Source organism: Octodon degus, unplaced genomic scaffold, assembly GCF_000260255.1.
Source record: "Octodon degus isolate 3935 unplaced genomic scaffold, OctDeg1.0 scaffold00233, whole genome shotgun sequence".
NCBI lineage: Eukaryota > Metazoa > Chordata > Mammalia > Rodentia > Octodontidae > Octodon > Octodon degus.
Genome location: NW_004524809.1, coordinates 2343225 through 2361746, shown reverse-complemented (window position 1 = coordinate 2361746; position 18522 = coordinate 2343225). Strand labels below are relative to the sequence as shown.

Sequence of the window (18522 nt, the reverse complement as noted above, 5' to 3'; positions counted from 1 at the left end):
TGCAGTTTGGTTTTTGTTCATGAACTCTCTACCTACCCCTATGTCTTTAAGATTTCTACCTACATTTTCCTCCAGAAAATTTGGGGTTTCTGTTTTAATATTTTAATCTTTGATCCATTTTGACTAATTTGGTGTATGGTGATAGACATGAGTCTAATTGTAGCCTTCAGCATGTGGAAAGCTTGTTTTTCCAGCACAATTTATCAAAGAAGCTGTCTTTCTTTTAGTGAACATGTTTGCCCCTTTAATCAAAGATAAAGTGGCTGAGTGTGTTGAAGTTGTGTCTGCATCTTCTAATCATTGATCCTCAGGTCTGTCTCTATGCCAATGCCATACTGATTTTATTACAGTAGCTTTATAGTATAATTTCAGGTCAGGGATTGTGATACCTCCTGCCTGCCTTTGTTGTTGTTGTTGTTGTTATTTCTCAGGATTGCTTTTGATGTTCTGTGTCTCTTCTGATTCCAAATGAATTTGAGGAAAGTTTTCTCTAGCTCTGTGAGATATATTAATGGTATTCTGATTGTGTCCCCAAATCTTAAGAATGGCTGTTGAGGACCGGCCAAAAAGCTTAGTGGATTAAAGCGCTTGCAAGTAGGTGCAGGAGCTAGGGATTCCATCCCTGGACCTGCTGTGCTGGCCCCGCCCCCAGGGCACACTGATACCTCAATTGAGACTGGTTGTGGTGGCACATGCCTGTAATCCTAGCTTTTGGGAAGCTGTAAACAGGAGAATCAATATGAGTCCAATCTAGTAGTGAGACCCTGAACACCCTGTAGAATCTTCCCTAAAATACAGAAAAAAATAAAATGTCTGTTGGCCTATTGCCTTTTATTTGGTAGTTAGGGTCCCATGATTTATTAATAGGCATGTACTTTTCTTAAATATAAACTATATTTCATAGAAGACCCATTTTATGACACTTCATATCAAAGCCCATTAGCAGATGCTCTAATACTGTTTCCTTCCCACTGCTAAGATAACAAACTACAGCAGTCAAACAAGTCAAACAGGTCAAACAAGGAACGCTAGTAAGTTCAGCAACTAAGTCCAAAATACAGCATATGCAAAACAGGAATAAAATGACTCATCAAAGAAATATCATAATCTTCCCATGTTCTCAGTTTAAATTTATTATCATTTAATAAATGATAATGCATAAAAGAAACAAGTCCTAAGCAGTTGACAAAGACAAGGCATAAAATTCAAAGATGACAATTTTTCTTTTCTGGGTACTGGGGATCAAATTCAGGACCTTTTGCTTGCCAGGCAGGCACTTATGGCACTAAGCTATCTCTCCAGTGACAATTTTGATTGCTTAAGTGAGTTGCAATCTAGAACCCAGTCAAAATATTATAGGAGTTCCATGAAACAAAAGCAAACTCTTATCTCCTTCCAAGTATCTTGGTGGGACCTCCAAGATATAGGATACACTCACTTCACAATATAGAAGAAATGCTAGATGTCAATTACACTAAATTCGTATCAAAAGTTAAGAAATGAATTCTAAGGAACAATAACTGTCAAAAATGACAAGAATTTAGGGCTAGGGAGATAGCTCAGCAACATAAGCGCCTGCCTAACAAGCGCAAGGTCCCAAGTTTGATCTCTGGTGCGGCCAAAAAATAAAATAAAAACAAAAATTAGAGGGCTGGCCAAATAGCTCAGCGGATTAAAGTGCCTGCAAGCAGGCATAGAAGCCAGGGGTTCGATCCCCAGGCCTGCTATTCTGGCCCTGCCCCTGGGGCGTGCTGAGATGGCAATTGAGACTGGATGTGGTGGCGCATGCCTGTAATTCCAGCTCTTGGGAGGCTGTAGACAGGAGAATCACTATGAGTCAGATCTAGTAGTGAGACCCCGAATAATCTTGTAGAACCTTCCCTAAAAATAAAAGATCAGGAACACTTATTGGAGAAAATAGGGGATGGGAATGGGGGAATAGGGAAGGGGAATAGGATTAGCTCCTAAGAGACAGATGAAACCCCAAATGGGTAGCCACTTGACTTTTATATTTAACTTGTATTCTATGACTTCATTAAATTGGCTTCTTTGTTCTAGGGATTTTTTTCTTTTTTTTCTTTTTCGTCTTTATGTCTGTATGTCTCTCTGTTCTCAGGGCTTCTCTACAAAGGAAATCATGTAATCTCTGAACAAGGACAGTTGTGTATCCTCCTTCTCACTGTACTTCCAATTTTCCCTTCTTGTCATAGTCTAGGAGTTTCTACTTCCAGAACAATGTTGAAGAGAGGTAAGGACAGAAGGCCTCCTCGCTTGTGATTCATGTTACTAAGGAGAACACTGTTTCTCACCATTGAATATGATGCTAGCTGTATGCTTTTCATAACATTCTTAATCAGGGTGAGGACTTTTTTCTCTATCTCTTGTTTGCTTGGGTTGCTTTTTTTTTTTTTTTTTTTTTGCAGAACCGGGGATTGAACTCAGACCCTTGTGCTTCCTAGGGAAGCGCTTATTCCACTGAGCAATCTCCCTGGCCCTTTGTTTTGTTTTTTAATCATACATGGATGTCCTAATTCTGCCAGCTCCAGGAAGGAGTCTTTCTTGGTCCTTCACGGTGGAATCTGGGCAAGTCTCCTGGAGTTAAAGTCACAGAGATACAGTGCTCCATTCCCAGACTGCTGATCCCAGACACATCCTCTAGTAGTGTCAGAATGACTCCATGTCCCACTTGTTCATTATTTCAATGACTTTTGCTCCGGACAAGTCAGTCTCAGTTGCGAATTTCTTGATTTGCTTTTTTCTAGATCTCAGGGTGATAGTTAACCCTGAAACCTGTCTTCTGATGGGTGCAAGAAAAGTTTCTGCTTTTCATTTGTTTAGCTATTTCTTGTGAGGGTGGAACTTTCAGCTTTCAAGCTCTGTAGAATGGAGCTGACAGTGTGCATCCTGCTCCTCTTGTCAAGAATGAGCTGTATTATATATGGTGATTTTGCAAACATTTTCTCCCAGTTTGTCAATTGTCTTTTAGTTTTGTCTATAGTTATTGCATTTTATTATTTATATTTTTCTGTAGTATAATGTGCGACATAGATATAATTTCTTCCCCCCCCCAATGGTTATCTAATTTCTGCAATATTATTTGTTGAAAATTCCAGAGATAGAAAGATATAACCTGAGGTGGTTTCATGGTAGTGGTGTACTAGCTATGCCCCTTGATTATGGTAGTGGTCCCATGGATCTGTTGTACATGGAGTAAAGTTACATAGGTTTGATACATGGTGCTGAGGATGTAGCTCAGTGGTAGAGTGCTTCCCTGCTAAGTATGTGTGAGGCCCTGGGTTCAATCCCAAGCACTTCAAAAACAAAGAAAAAAAAGAGAAAAGGAGAAGAAATGAGAGGAAAGGTGAAACATAAGAAAAGAAAAATGATCATACCCATGTATGAATGTATGTGAAAACAAAAAAGGCTGTCATCTAGTTAACAGTATTACACCACAGCTCCTTAGTTTTGGTGTTGTTCTCAGCTGTGTAAGATATTATTATCAGAAGGACCTGGGTGAAAAACACAGGGGACTCTTTGGACCATTTTTGAAACTTCCCATGAGCCTATAACTTATGTGAAAGTAAATATTTAAAAAGAAATCTACCTTTGCTCCTGTTATTTTATTTTAATTTTTTTTTTTTTTGCTCCTGTTATTTTAGATGCTTCCCTTCGATATTTTGAAAGTTGTACATTCTATTTTTATTAGCTTCTAGGATATCTTTAATATTTTAACAAAGTTAATTTACTAAATCCCAAATTTAATTTACAAGTTAATTTATATCTGTAACTCCTTCCTCCTGAGTAGCACAAGAATCTTACAGTGCTTGAACATCAGTGTCTCCAGTTTGATGTAGATTGTTATTCAATATTGGTTTGAATTGTATCTTATTTTCAGTTATTTGTATTATTTCAGAGGATAGTTTTTGGGGGGTGATTTACTCACATTTGTCAATTTTTTTTATTAATAATTCCTTCTTTTTTAACTTTTTTTTCCTTCCAAAACTGGGAATTGAATCCAGGGAAGTCTGAGCTATATCCTCAGCTCTATTTTATTTTATTTTATTTTATTTTATTTTATTTTATTATTTTTTTTTTTTTAGACAGGGTCTTGCTATGTAGTGCAGGCTCACCTTGAACTCACTTATATAGCCCGAGCTGGCCTTGAACTCCCAGCCATCCTCCTGCCTCAGTCTTCTGAGAGCTGGGATTTCAGGCATGTGTCACCATGCCTGGCTTCTTTTATTTTTTAGTTCTGAGACAGGGTCTGGCTAAACTGCCCAGGCTGACCTTGAACTTGGGATCCTACTGCCTATAATTGAGATTATAGATGTGTGCAACCATGATGTCTTTGTCATTCTTTATTCTTTAGGGGTTTTTATTCTTTTTAAAAATATTTTCTTTGGTACCAGAAATCAAACTCAGGGGCTCAAGCTTTCCTGGTAAGTGCTAAGCCACTGAGCTATATACCCAGCCCTGTTTGTCACTCTTTCATTGATGAAACCCAGTATCATCATCCACAGTTTAAAGGAGAAGTTTAGCAGATTAAAGCACCTGCAAGCAGGTGCAGGGACTGGGGGTTCAATCTCCCAGCCTGCCTTGCTGGCCTCACCTCTGAGGCAGGCTGAGATGGCAATTGAGACTGGGCATGGCGGCATGTGCCTATAATCCCAGCTCTTGGGAGGCTGTAAACAGGCAGATCATTGTGAGTCTGATCTAGTAGTGAGACCCTGAACACCCTGTAGACCCTTCCCTAAAATACAAAATAAATAAATAAAAGATTTATTTTGGCTCAGAGCTTCAGTCTGTGGTGTGTCCCAGCTGCAGCCTTCACAACAGGAGTCATGCTCTGAGGTCCCAGGGTCCACCCTTCCCTCAGATTTAGCTACTGCCTTGGAGAACCCCAGAGGATTCCCCAGGTTCCCCAGGAGAAAGAAGAGAGGGTATCTGCTAGGCACCAGTAGGGGTCTGCTTTCTCTGTTTACCTCTGAAGATACTGAGGTTCCTAGGGTGACATGTCTGGCAAAGGACACACAGCTCCAGCCAGACCTCAGGCCAGTCCTGTGCTTGTATTTTGAGACGAAGGTGTATGCGGGGTGGAGCAAGCAAGATTGACTTCTCTTCCGTTGTCTCTCCTTAGGAGAGTGGATGCTGTTGCAGTCTGTGGTGTGGAGCCTGAAGCCCAGCCTGAGAGGACATTGAAGGTGGAAGTGGAGAGGGTCACTTCAGATAGCAACCAGAGAACCAGGCTGCTGGTTTCAGAGGGGCACAGAGGCAAGGTGGTAGAGTTGTGACTAGGAATAGCTGCTTTGTGAAAGACAGAGCTGTTTGAGCCCCTCTAGCTGTGTGACCTAAGCCAACTGACTCAATCTCTCTAAGCCTCCGTTTCCCCTCTATAAACAGAAATGACAGCACACAGTAACCAGTTGTCAGCACCTACTGCACTGTATACCTCAGTGGAAGCCAGAGCCTCAGGGACTATGGTGTTCCTGGTGTGTCATTGCTGGGCAGGGCTAAGGGATACCTTGGGAACTGGTGAGACAGTGTCCCTGGGTGTCTGCCAGGTGATTCTGGAAGGGATCGGCCTGTGACTCGGTGCCTGAGGAGAGCAGATCCACCCTCACACCATTGGATCCCCATTCCAGCTGGAGCAATGTCCTTTCTGGCCATGGTCCTTAGTTCCTCACATGCATTTCTGTCTGTGTCTCTCAGGCCTGTTGGTCCTACTTCTCTGGGGGACCCTGGCTGACATGGGGACATGGGAGAGTGGCCTCAGGAGCCAGGCACAGTGGGCCAGACCTAAAGACCAAAGATCAAACAAATGCCAACCTCCCTAAAGATTGGCATCCAAGATTGATCATCACCCTGAGGGAGCCAGAAGAATCTTTAATCCGAGTACTACTGGATGGCTACCTGATAAAGTCCTGTTCTACATTCATACCCGCTTGCTACATGACTCGCAATGGTGTTTGTAATCCCATTGGTTGACTATAGTTTTGTCCCACCCCACATCCACCTTAGGGAGTTCCCATTTTCTCCACCTTAGCCCCGCATGGTTTTACACTATAAAAGTCCCTGAAGACGCAGCTTCCCAGGTACAACCCGCTCAGGCCCCACTCCTGTCCCTCTCTCGGACAGGAGCTTTCTTTCCCTCAATAAATATATTCTGTTCATAACCTCTGTTTGTTCCTAAAATTCATTATTCAGTTTTAGAGAACATGAACTCATCCAGGTCAGGTCTGGAGATCATTTTTCCTCTATATCATTTGGAGGTCACCTACCCAAGATCAGTTTTTCTCCCTGTATCATAACCAAACTGTGAATATTCCCTTGCCACTCATTCAACCCATCTTAAAATACAAACCTCTCTCATTGGCCAAATTGTTGGGGGAAAAAAGGATGAAGAGGACCACTTTTCCCTGGAGACTTGATGCCTGTAGTCAACTCCTTTTTTTCAGTTTATCAACAACAAATGTCTCCAAGTCTCCCTCTCTAACTTTAGCCCTGAAGAGATTGTTTTCTGTACTTTCATTTTTTCTTTCTTTCTCTACATGTTTTGAAGATAAATGTTGTTCCCAGATGACTTGCTTGACTTGGCCTCCAGCCCTCTTCCCTGCAACTCCTAAAATTGTACCTGTTATGGATAGCCTCTAAATTCCTTCAGGGTTCCTTCCAGGATTTCTCTGGCATCAATGTTCTTTTATGCTCTTTAATTTTCAATTTCATCCTAATGTCTCCCTGTGGGCAACTATCCCCACGTGGTTCATCTCCCGGCTCTTTGCCTTTGGGCCCAGGTCTCACTCTGGTCTGGTCAGCCGCTCCTTTCCACCACTTGGCTTCCTTCTTCCCCCTCTTTCCCAGGCACCCTTCCTCCCAAACTCTCTCCCTCTTGGCTCCACACAGAGTCAAACCCAAAATTGCAGAACAAGTCTTCCTGACTTTGACCTGGGCAAGCAAGCACAAAAACTCTCCTTTGTTAACATTAAAATTGTTCCCCCCACAGACCAGGTAGCACTGCTAAGATTGGCTCTCCCTCAGCTGTTCCAGCCCACAAAGCAAGTGCACGCGCGTGTGCACACACACACACACACACACACACGCACGCACACCCCACATTAACACCTTAAAAGCCCTGTGCTTTGCCTTGTTCTCTGCTGTCTTGGTCCTCTAGACAGCCAGCCTGCTTGCTGCCCCCAGTAAATCTTCTACTCATGTCAGAATGCCTGGTCTGGTTGATTGCGTGGTCATACCTAACAATTTTGTGCTATGATTTTATTCTCTTGGTCTTTTTCACCTGCTGAATGAGTGAACAATGAATTTAATGTCATGCGCCAAATCTCCTGAATGGAAGAAATGTTATCTAGTAGACACTTAATCACTCCTCCAAATGTTAGGCGAGTGTCATTTCTCACATCTGTGTGCCTGATACCATCGATGGTAACTACGCTGGGTAGATTCAGGTGTCGTCCTGACTGTGGCTCATGTATGGGAGCCAAGAGGTCGGAGGCTGCGGGTATTCCTTCCATGTGGGGACAGACTGGAATCCCAGTCCTGTGCCTTCTCCACTGAGGTCTGTTTGCCTGTCTGATGGGAGGTTGGTGTTTCAGGCATATGGACTCATGGGCCCCTGCGGCTAGCTTTCCAGCTGGACTGCTTGCTCTCAGCAAGTACTGTTTTCTGAACCTCACGTTCTTCCCCCGTGAAATCTGGCGGTGGTATTTGGGGTGGTTGTGTGAACAACTAAATCTGAGTATTGAGCCATGTATCCTCCCCAGTACCAAGTGAGCTTTTCATCGATGTCAGTTTTCATTTTATTTTTTAAAGTGTAAACAAATCATTATAAATTTTTAGCACCTGTCTATTTTCTGGACTCAGAGTCCTTTCAGCATTTCTACCGACTGCAGAAGTTTGGGTGAGCTGAGCTGGGTCCCACCTCTGGCCAAGATGCCCTGTAACCTTGAGGCCTGGCTTCCTATCTGGGGGGACTGTGCAGTCAGGCTGCAGGAGTCAAGAGTAGACAAGAGAATGACCTCCTCCTTCAAAGGTACCAAGTATTTATACACCACAGAGAGGGCAGGAGAGTCACCTACCGTACATCAAGGACTCTTAGTAGTCCCTAGTGAAAACACGCCAGTCAGTCAGAAAATGAGCAGAAGATGCAAGCAAACATTTCCCTAGAGGGTGGGCACAGATGGTAAATACACACATGGGGCAATGTTTCACTGCCTAAGCCTTCAGGGATGCACACCACGAGAGGCATTAGCATGGTAAAATAACACCACCCAATGCTGAGGCTGCAAGAAATCCACCCTTGTCCATTGCTGGGGATGTGGGATGGCCCAGGCACTCTGGAAAAGAATGTGGCAGTGTCTTGACATGTTCTCTATGCAGCTCAGAAACTGTACTCCTGAGCCGTTAGGTCACAGAAGTGAAATCGCTCTCATGCTGAAACTTGGCCATGGATCTTGGTAGCATCTTACACATGACAATTGTCCTTGCTGAGTGGCTGCCCATTGCAGTGCATTCGCACAAGGACACTGCTGAGTGCTGAAAAGCAGGGAGCCACCTATGCATGTAGCGTCCCTGAGTCTGCTGAAAGTGAATGCTGAGGACAGAGGCTGAGCCCGAGGGGATGGGCTGCTCATTCCATGGTCCCATTTCTGTAGAAAACAAGGAACATCCACTTGCATCTGATGTCTAAAATGTTACTTGTCTAAAGGATTTTTCTGCTTAAAAGGGAGGTCTGCTGCATCTAAATCTTACATTTTGTGTTTGATGGGATGAGATAGTTCCCCCCCCACCCCGGCTTCAACCTCTCTTTTTAAAAATGTAGCACTGCAAATCATCTCAGGATCTCAAGGTACAACTTTGTACCCTCAGTCAAGACAGGTCTTCCTTGTGCTACTTTATAGGTGAGACAGCTGAGGTCTAGAGTTCAGGGTGAGTCAGACTTAGTCTAAGTGTATTGTGGCTGAGCATGGTGGCACACACCTGTTACCTGAGCATTCAGAAGGCTGACACAGGAGGATCACCAGAAGTTTAAAATAAATATATGATTTATAATATCTTCAAATTTCTCATGGCATAGACTTAAAATTTTAATTTGGACCTTCAGAAGCTCATTCTTCAAACATGGATTTCAATGGCACTGATTGGAGCCTCCTCAGCCATGTGTGGACTTGGGGTTTCTCTCTGGAGGAGTGAGGGTGGGGCTTGCCAGTTAGCTCAATTGTTTAAGGGCCTGCATGGGCAAACCCAGTCAGGTGCAGGGGACCGACTTTCAATCCCCAGCTCCACATGTCACACCAGACCTGCCCTTAAGGCAGTCTGAGCCTGCCCCCAAAAATAAATAAATAAATAAATAAATAAATATCCTTCCATGGAAGAGTGGGGAACATCCTGCTCTCAAGTCATGGAGTCTCAGGTATAAAATCCTGACTCCACCACTTCCCAGTCTTGTAACCTTGAGCAGATCATCTCAGCTTTCTAAGCCTCACCTTTCCCACCTGTGAACTGGGCACAGAACTCTGATAGAGAATTCATTTAACAGGTGCTTTGGGATGACAAAGTGAGTCTGAACTCCAGACACCCTCCCAGCACCCAAAAGAACCAGGCTCCTGGGCACTTCTAGAAGTCAGATTTCCTTTCCCTCTATTATAGGCAGCTAAATTAGATAGAAATTAAGACATAATGAACAGGTCTACATGCTTCCCTGAGGGATAAGCAGTATAGTATCATAATTGATATCACTTGGCCTCACAACGTCCAGACAGACACCAGTCCCTCGGGTGGGTGACCAGGACTTCTGAACCCACCTCTTCCTAAAAATGCCTGTGCTCTTTCCATGTACCTTTTCTACATGGCCTGCTTCCCTGCTGGATTAATATTACCCAAGCTGCTATACTTGTAATCCTGTAGGCTGATCATAGTTTGACCCACATTGTACCCACCTTGTGATTTTACCCTTTCAAACATTCTCAGAGAAGTGTGCTTGGTGGCAACTCATTTCTGGGACTTTTCCAGTCCCTCAGGAACTATTCCCATTCCCCAATCAATTTTTCATACTCTCCACCTCTTTTGGAAATTCATTCTTCTATTGCAGGAGACGCAAACTCAGTGTATCTGACCTCTAGCAGGTGAAGGGGTTGCATTTTTTCTCTGTATTATCTCCGTGCCTGCAGGGCATAGGCTGGGGAAGAAGTCTCCAGGAGTGCTGATTAGCCTGTATACAGAGCCCATGCTGTGATGGGGCTGCTGTCTCATCTTTATTGACAGGGAAACTGAGGCCATGAGGCCTAGCTGTTGTCAAAGGGCACATGTGCCTGCTGAGTCAGGCATCTGGCTGGCAGTTCTGGAATGTAGGGAAGCCGGATGACAAGCTGTGCTGCTGAGCTGGCACCTGGGGGTGTCAGCTGCACTCACAGTGGTGGGAGGTTATTCTAAGAGTCATTCGAGCACGTGGGAGATCCCTCTTGCTGGAGCTGGGCTCAGGCCCCCAGCACATTCCCCTCATTGGAGAGGTAGGAAATACCCTGGAGTTGAGCCTCTATGCTGTGCTGGGTATGTACCACTGGGTGCTACAGGGGAGCAGAGAGACACAATGAGGTTCAGTGAGGGCAGCATCTTATACTGGGGCTGGGACACCTACATTGTGCCAGGCCTTTAAGGTTTACATGGTAGGAAGCTCATTGCGAGCAGTCACCAGGGTCACAGGGCAGGGCTTGTTAAAACACAGATGTAGAGATCTGTTATTCTGACTCAGTTGGCCTTGGAATCTGCATTGGGAAAAGGGCTCCTGGTGTGTTGAGGCTGTGGCTCTGGGGCCACATTTTGAGAATAGCTGAGTTCAACCTCCTTTCCTTACATACCTCCAGGGACACAGAACTCATTTATTTATTTATTTATTTATTTTTTGGTGGAACCGGGCCCTTGCACTTGCCAGAGAAGCACTTATTCTACTGAGCCATCTCCCTGGCCCCTCCAACTTCATTTCTGAATCTTATCTTGTCTATGGCTCTGACCTGATGGTCTCTTCAGAAAAGAGCTGTTGGAGGCAGAGGAGGCATGTGGTGAGACAGAGGGTCTCCATCCCCCCACAACCCATCACCTATAGCACTGTCTGCTCTCTGAATCTGCACTGTCTGACAGACACATTTTCTGAGCTACTGAGGAAGACCACACCTACTACGGATTTAAAAGTCCCCATATCTACACTGAAAATTGAGAATTTTAATAATATATATCTCATTTAACCCATTATATCCAAAGTATTATTTTTTATCTCTAGGTTTTGTCAGCCCTGGGTATCGAACCCAAGCTCTTTGTACTGAGCTATATCTCCAACCCTTTTTATTTTTTGTTTGTTTGTTTGTTTTTGGAGACATAGTTCAGGCTGGCTTTGAGTTCACTATGTAGCCCAGAATAGCCTCAAACTTACTGCTATCCTCTTGCCTTAGCCCTCCAAGTGCTGGGATTACAAGTGTATGTCACCATGCCCAGTCACCCAGTTCATTTTTTAATTTGAGGTAAGTTCTCACCGAGTTGCCCAGGTTGGCCTTGAACTTATGATCCACCTGTTCCAGCCTCCTGAAGGGTGAGGATTAGAAGCATCCACCAACAAAATATGATTTTAACAGATCATCATTTTAACAGAAAACATTGGTATAATATATGCATAGATGTTTATGTACATATTTCCCACCCAACATGTTGAAAGCCAACATGAACTTCATAATGACAGATATCTCAGGTCTGCGTGGCTGCAATTTCAGGGCCCCATGACCACACGTGGCTGGAGGCCACAACATTGGAAGTACATCTCCACTTCCCACAGTCCTGTCCCTAAGGCCCACCTCCCCAGCCATGGGCCCTGGCGCCTGATGCCTGCCTTTTCCATGTCCTCACAGGTCCTGTAAAAATATAGTCATGGTTGCATCCTGCTGGTGGCCCTCTGGTCTGGCTTCCAAGTTCCCACCACTGCAGTTCAGCCCTCCCACTCTCCTGGCTTATGGTCTCCTTGCACTTAGGGGTGATTTGTACATAGCACACTGGCAGTTTTTGCCCTCAGAAGCCCCTTGGTCAATCTTTCCGTGTGGTAGTCAGCAGAATCCACTGAGTTCCTGTTAGGTGTTTGTCCTGTCCTGGATCCCAGAGAACAAAACAAATAAGTTCTGAGGAAATGCATAGAACCATGTCAAATGGTGAAGGTGACACAGGAGAAGGGGTGGCAGTGCTAGGGTCACCACTGTGTGGGGCCAGGGAGGACCTCAGAAAAGGGGTTGCCAATAGAGACCAAAGCAAGGAAGCAGGGATGTGTGGCTTTCCTGGGGGAAGATGCAAGAGCCAGTGCAATGGCTTTGGGGCCTGCAGGAGTGTCTGCAGCTCCGGCCAGTCTACCTGCAGCAGAGTGGGAGAGGAGGCCGTAGGAGTCAAGGTCAAGAGCAGGAGAGGTGTGGTGCAGATGGTGCAGGCCTGGGCAAGAACTTGGGTGCTCCCTAGAGAGTGTGTGGGGGGAGGAGGGATGAGTGTGGCCTGGTGAGGACAACCTCTGTGTGAGAGCAGTTCCAGAGCAAGTGGAGGGAAGGGACCCAGCTCCCTCTTCCCCGGACAGGCCAGAAGAGTGGTCACTTACAGGCTTCTTCAAGCCCCTGGGTTCCCCTGGTCTTATCTCCTCCATGGGCCCCAGCCTCAGCCTCAGGAGTGGTGAGCGTGTCACCAGCAGTGTCTTCAGACCTGTGAGGCTGGTTGGGACACATGACAGGGGCTTGAATCACCCCCAGTGAGATGGAGGGGCACCCGGGACAATGGGCTCCACCTCCTTCCTCCTGAGTAATTGCCCCATCTGCCCCTCTGATGGCTAGGGGAAGAGTCAAGTCAGACAGGAAGGCCTGGGGCCGATAGCAGGCAGACAGCAGGAAGGAGGGAATGCCACCCGGGTGAGTCCAGGCTTATGTCATGGCCCCGCCTCCTGCTGTCACAGGTGCCTCCTGCCTCTTTCCCTGCTGCCCACAGCAGCCACACAGTCAGCTGTGAACCTTGCTGCGCACCTTGCTCCTCACACAGGTAGTGGCTGTGGGCTGGGGCAGGGCAGTGGGGGAGGGGGGCAAGGTGGGGGGCAGGTCTCCCTGGTGCGACTGGGCTGCTTCCCTTGGGCAGCTGGAGTCCCAGCCCCACAGCTTCCCAGCACCGTGAGCCTCCTTGCTATCTCAGAAGATATCAGGAAGGATGACAGACATTCATTCCTGGGGCTGTCCTGAGACTGCCACTGGGCAGCACTTGTCTGAGGTAGGTGACCATCTCCTAACTGTGTCACCAGCTTGCTGTGGGGTGTTCAGAAGCCCCTTGTCCTTGCTAGCCTTCTGTTTCCCCATTGGTAAGTAATGACTTTCTTGCCTTACTATTGCCAGAAGGAACAGCATAGGAAGGCAAGGATTGTCCCTAAGGGTTTCAGCTTCTGTCACTCCAGCAGCTGCCCTCCTCCTGGGGGAAAACGTTCTGGGCTTGGGCCTGGGCCTGGTGGACTCAGGAGGGACCAAGGGCTAAAAGACACCTGTATGCAGAAAATTCTGAAAGAAGCTGGGCCTTGGGGGAGGGCCCCTGCCACCACTGGAGCCTCCTGCACAAGTGGTATGGCCTAGAGGGGCCTAGCTGACTCCTCAGGGACAGCCCAGCCTTTGGGGTTGCCTCTGTCCCAGGCCATCAGCCATATCCTGGGGCTGGCTCTGCCCCAGCACCCAGACTCTCTGACCTCAAGCTGGCTTTTTTTTTTTTTTTTTTGTGGAATCAGGGATTGAACTCAGGTCCTTGCGCTTGCCAGAGAAGCATTTATTCTACTGAGCCATCTCCCCAACCCCCAAGCTAGCTTTTTTTTTTTTTTTTGGCGGAACCAGGGATTGAACTCAGGCCCTGTGCTTGCCAGGCAAGCGCTTATTCTACTGAGCCATCTCCCCGGCCCCTCAAGCTAGCTTTTTAAAAAAATTAAAAAAAAATTTTTTTTGACCCTGTTTCAAAATAAATATTGAAAAAAGGGCTGCAATATAGCTCAGCACAGAGGCCCTGGGCTTCATCCCCAGTAATGAAATAAAACCAAAACCAAAACTCCAGAATTGTTCAGAGCCTCCTTTGGGAGTCAAAAGCTTGCTCCGAGGACTTTGCGGGAGGGAAACATGCCCCGTCCTGTTGCTGGTCCTAACTGAGCAGATGTGTAAATGACAACTCCCTCTGTGCTAGGAAAGCCCTGGGTCACACCCAGATGGGTGTCACCCAGGAAAGCTTGATGGTCTGTGGGTTAGGAATCTCACACACTGCTGTGCCCAGGGGCCATGCCCGTGCCGCTTGTGCTCACAGCAGCTCTGTGAGGTCTTCATCTTTTTTCCTCCCCACGTAATAGCTTTGTTGAGACCTGATTCTCAGGCCATCGCATCCACCCTCACACAGTATGTGCTCGGTGTTTTTCAGTACATTCAGCCATCACCCTGGCCCGAGTAGAACATTCTTATCGTCAGCAGAGTCACTTCCCCATCCCTTCCCCCGGGGAAGCAGCGACTGTGTTGCCTCCCAGGCTGGGGCTGGGCTTTTCTGCTGTCTTCTGTCTTGCATGGTGCTGTTGAGGTTCGCCCTGATGTTGGGTGAGTCAGTACTTCCGCTATGTGACTGGTAATACTGCATCGTGCAGTTACATCACAGTTTGTTTATTCATGCAGCAGCTGATGATATTTGAGTTGTTTCTGCTTTCGGTCATTTTGACTAATGCTATAATAATGGCATCTGTGTTCAAGTCTTTGTGTGATGTAGGTTTTTAGCTCTCTTCCATGTACACGTAGGATGGGTCATCTGGTAAATCCCTGTGCTTTATATTTTGTGAAACTTATCTATTTTTTAAATGTTTTGGTGTTACCAGGGATCAAATTCAGGATCTTATGCTTGCCAGGCAAGCACTTATTCCACTGAGCTATCTTCCCAGCCCCCTATTTTGTGCAACTTTTCTAATCCCACTGTAAAATCTCAAGTTTCTTGGGTCCCTCCAGCAACATCTGCTATTGTCTGTGTGACACTATTGACCTCTCATAGTGTCATTGAGCATCAGTACATTTGTTCAAGCCCTTTGACCACTCTGAAACGGGTTATTCCTTGTGTACTACTGAAGCATACCCATGGCCGCTTGCCCATGTGAGGATATTGAGGCGGCGAGAGTGGATGTCAGTTCTTGAGGCCAGTGAGGGGACAGGTAGCTGAGTTCAGGTCAGTGTGGTGCTCATACTGGATGTTTCCTTTGTGGTTTTTATTTGCTTGTGACAGAGAGGGAGGGAGGGGAGGGAAGAGGAATGGAGGGGAGGGCAGGGGATAAGAGAGGAGAGGAGAGGGAGAAACAGAGAGAGAAACAGAGACAGAGACACAGAGACAGAAGGTGGAAAAGAAGACATAGAGACTAAGATTAGAGAATAAGAGAAAAGAGTTTGCTGAGGCTCTGTTTCTTGAGTGCTTACCTAGTCACTCTATCATGATTGGACAATTAAGATCCAGGAAAAGTTTTCAATGACTTTGTAAAAAATATGTTTTTTTCCTATTAATCTTCAGACTTACCAATGAGGGCCCAAAAACAGTTTTGTTGGGGACACACACCCTGCTAGTTTTCTTCATTCCTAAATCTGGACAAATTCTGATTTGACCTGAAAATGCAAAGCATGCTTAAGGTCCCAGCAAGGCATAAGAATCTAGAGTAACTGTTATCCAACTTGTGATTGTTAGTCACTTTCTCTTTGCTAAGACAAAATATCCACCTGTCACTTAATGAGAGGTCTATTCTGGCCTACATTTTTGAAGTTTCAGTCTTGGCATGGTTGGCTGGCTCTAGGCCTGTTGCTCACCTCATGGCAGTAAAGAAGCAGAGAGAAGGAAAGAGCCAGGGAAGAATCTAGACCCTCCAGCCCACACCCCAGGAGCCACCTCTTCCCATCAGGCCTCAACTAACAGCACACTGACCTATAAACTCTTCAGTGGTCTTGCCCACCCCATAATCTAGTCAGTTCCCCTAAAGCCCCACTTATGAGTTCATGAGGCTTAGGGGACTTCTAGATTTAAACCATAACAGTGATTGTACAGTCTTCTCAAGAACAAAGCTGTAGGGACTGGAGAGATGGTTCAGTGGAATAAGCGCTTCCCTGGCAAGTGCAAGGGCCTGAGTTCAATCCCCGGTTTAAAAAAAAAAAAAAAAAAAAGAACAAAGCTGTGTTGTGCAGACATGGGTAAATTTATAAATTCTAGATGGTCCCTGACTGAGCAAGGATTCCACTTACGATTTTTCAACCTTACGGTGGTCCAAAAGCATTTCAGAGAATGCATGTGTTGACGTTTGAATCTGGATCCTTTCCCAGGGTAGGCTGTGCAGTCCCATCCTATCGGGTGACTGGTGCTGAGCAGGACAGTAAGTGGTAGCAGTGCCTAGTTAGCCCCTGCCCATGAAGCTGGGTAGGGTTGGGGGTCATGAGATGCACGACAGAGTGGACTCTGCAGCATGTTGTGTTGCTGAGCTGCTGGCTAGGTTAGATGTTTTCAGTGAATGTGAGACTTACAATACCTTCAGCTTACTGACCCATTGCAAGTGGAGGAGCACCTGTGTGTACAAGAAGCCAGGCCACCAGCTCATGTCTCAAGGCACAGCCATCACCAGGCTAGGATTTCACCACTATGACGTGTGGAAATCTGCCTGTCAAGGAGTATCTTTATGATTATCAGGGTTGGGATTGTGATAACAGGGCTGACACAGGACTTGAGCTAGAAATGGGGCTTCCCTGTTCTTTCCTTTTCCTGTTGCTCTTTTGTATGCTTGTGATAAGCATTACTTCCCTTTCGTGCTTTCTTTGTAGTGATCCTTTGATTACTTGTCCCCACTAAGGGGACTGATTCAGTGAAAGCTGTTGTTTGAGCCTCAAATCTCCCACCTAGGCTCCTATGTACACCATAGGAGATGGCAGTAGTTTGAAGAGAAAAGGGTGACACACACTTGTGTCCCCTGTGAGGCTCTATAGTGGCCTCTAGGAACATGACATGTAGCATCTGACCTACAGGCTGAGGGGACACAGTGGGTTTTGGCTCTATACTGTTAACTGTTTGTAATTTAAAGTATGTAGACAGATATTCTCTCCTTTTCTTCTTTCACCTTGGTGATCATTGCCTGAGAGACTCTGAGCTCAGCATACATGCCCTAACCACAACCATTCATAAACTTGTCACCCAAACAAGGGGTGCCCATCCTCAGGACCATCCCAGAGCTGTTGCTTTAGGGAAAGTCAGGGTCTAGTTGTATCCTTTAGGCTGGCCTAGAACTCACGATCTAGCTCAGGCTAGCCTCAAACTCATGGCAATCTTCCTGCCTCAGTTTCTGGAGTGCTGAGCTTACAGGCATGTGGCCAGCTTTTAAGGAAATTATTTGTACACTGGGCTGGCAGCTGCCCTGGCAACACTGCAGGGTCCTGATCCTCCTCTCTGGGCTCAGCAGGGCTGGCCCCTCTTCTGGAAGTGGCTGTTTGGAGACTTGGAGACAGTCTCCATAGCCTACATCCTCTGGATCCTGGTGGCAATTAGGGATAGAGGGAAGGTCACCTTCTTCATGACAGACTGCTTCTGGGCATCACCCCTGAATGTGTCCCTTTTCACCTTGTTTTCATCTAGGCACTCTCTTGACTTCCTCAGGGATGGTGCCAGTTGCTGGCTACATCAGGGTGATGGGGCCCCAGGGTTGGACTTGTTTGTGCTCAGCTGGCTGGGCAAGAGGAGCTGTTATCCAACCACTAAACTTGTAGACACAGATATTCTCTTTGGATGACCTGGGACAAAACAAGGCAGGAAATGGGAACAGACATCTTACTTCTTTCTCTCCATGGCATTGTAGTGAAATACCTGAGGTCATCGTGTAGAAGGAAAGGTTCATTGAGGCTCACAGCTTTGCAGGTTCTAGCCCATGACAAGTTGGGACTTTGCTTGTAGTGGTTGTCAGGCAGCACATAAAGGAGCACAATCTCTGGCCACATGGCCAGGAAACAAGAGGAGAAAGAGACCAGGGCTTCTACTCCACTCAAGGCCACATCCCCAGTGACCTCACTTCCTTCCCAGTCCCCCCTCTTAAATGTGTCTCTACCCAATCACAACACATTGAGGTACCAAGCCTCTAACCTCTGGTCTTTAGGGACACTTACTATCCAAACCACGGTTCCTCTCACGGATACTTGTCCTCAGATCTGCATTTTCCATCTTCCTTACTGTGTGCCCTTACCAGGGCCAGGGAGATTACTCAGTAGAATAAGCACTTGCTTGACAAATGCAAGGGTCTGAGTTCAATACCCGGTTCCACACACACAAAAAAACAAACAAAAAACTGTGTGCCCTTCCCTTTCTGGTCCTCAGGAATTTTTTTTTTTTTTTTTTTTTTGAAAAGGTTAATGAGCTGTAATAATATTTGTTTCACAACATCAAAAGCAGCAGAGATCCGGAATATAATTTGCGTAAGTCATCAATACTGAGATTGGA

General features: G+C 46.1%; 1 protein-coding gene across 5 annotated transcripts in view; it reads left to right on the top strand.

The window, feature by feature from the left end:
* Positions 1-10484: 10484 nt before the first annotated feature.
* Tmem40 (transmembrane protein 40) overlaps positions 10485-18522 on the top strand; it is a 23233-nt gene continuing 15195 nt past the window's right edge. For 4 of the 5 annotated variants that reach the window (XM_023705905.1, XM_023705904.1, XM_023705903.1 and 1 more), the window contains exons 1-2: positions 10493-10557; positions 12977-13059. The gene's annotated coding sequence lies outside the window, so the exon portion shown is untranslated. Of the gene's footprint in view, positions 10558-12976; positions 13060-18522 lie in introns of all 5 variants that reach the window. The other variant, XM_023705902.1, reaches the window with a different exon arrangement.